Source organism: Octopus bimaculoides, chromosome 30 (assembly GCF_001194135.2).
Source record: "Octopus bimaculoides isolate UCB-OBI-ISO-001 chromosome 30, ASM119413v2, whole genome shotgun sequence".
NCBI classification, from domain to species: Eukaryota; Metazoa; Mollusca; class Cephalopoda; order Octopoda; family Octopodidae; genus Octopus; species Octopus bimaculoides.
In genome coordinates, this window is record NC_069010.1 from 4,221,314 (window position 1) to 4,222,473 (window position 1,160).

A 1,160-nucleotide genomic window follows, 5' to 3' on the forward strand; every position below is an offset into this window, starting at 1 on the left:
GGTCACTTACTATTGTCTCCACTCACCTTTGACTATATTCTTGTGCAAACATAAAGAAATAGAAGAGAGAGCCATGATTAGAGAGGACCTTTGGTCATGTTGCTTAGACCCAGGTCAGTCCTGGCCCAGAAGACCCTCTGATCAAAGGTGTTCCAACTGTGACCATCCTGTTGTTTATTCAGACATAGTGTATCTAGGACTACATTATCTAATGTGTCCTTCCTTGTTTCTTTTGTTTAGCCCCAGGTCAGTCCTGGCCCAGAAGACCCTCTGATCAAAGGTGTTCCAACTGTGACCATCCTGTCGTTTATTCAGACATAGTGTATCTGGGACTACATTATCTAATGTGTCCTTTCTTATTGTTTAGCCCCAGGTCATTCTTAATGCAGTAGACCTATGGTCAAAGATGTCCCAGTTGTGATCATCCTGTCTTTTATTCAGGCATAGTGTATCTAGGACTACATTATCTAATGTGTCCTTTCTTGTTATTTAGTCCCGATCCATCAGACCTATGACCAAAGATGTCTCTGTTGTGACCATCCTGTCTTGTATTCAAGCATAGTGTATCTAGGACTACATTATCTAATGTGACCTTGTTGTTTAACCTCAGGTGACCCAGCGGGCCTATGATCAAAGATGTTCTAGCTGTGACCAACCATCCTAGATTTTCTTTGGAACAGAGGGGACATAAGTGTATCTTGGACCAAATTAACTGATGCATACTCTTATTAATATGGTACGGCTTGATCAACTGGAGATTTGGCTGCTATTTCTAGGATTTCAAGTGGTTTCAAAAGGTTATAGTGAGACAGAGTGGCAGAAACAAGTGTCTTGCCGTAGAGGAAGTACATGGTTACCTGGTCAGAGAGAGAAAGATCGATCAAAATTGAGGCCAGGAACATATATATATATATATATATATATATATATACAAGAATAAGGGCAGGGAATCGTCAATTAATAATAGAATTAATAATTAACAATTTTGCCAAGTAGTTCAGTATGAAAAAAACCTTTATCGGTAAAACCATTTATCATCATAAATATACAGGGATTAGCAATTGAGTTGCTTCTCCAACATACTGAAAATTTAGAAATAGCAGTCAAAGAACTACTGATTCTAAACTACAAATTTTAATCCCTGTATATTTATGATTATT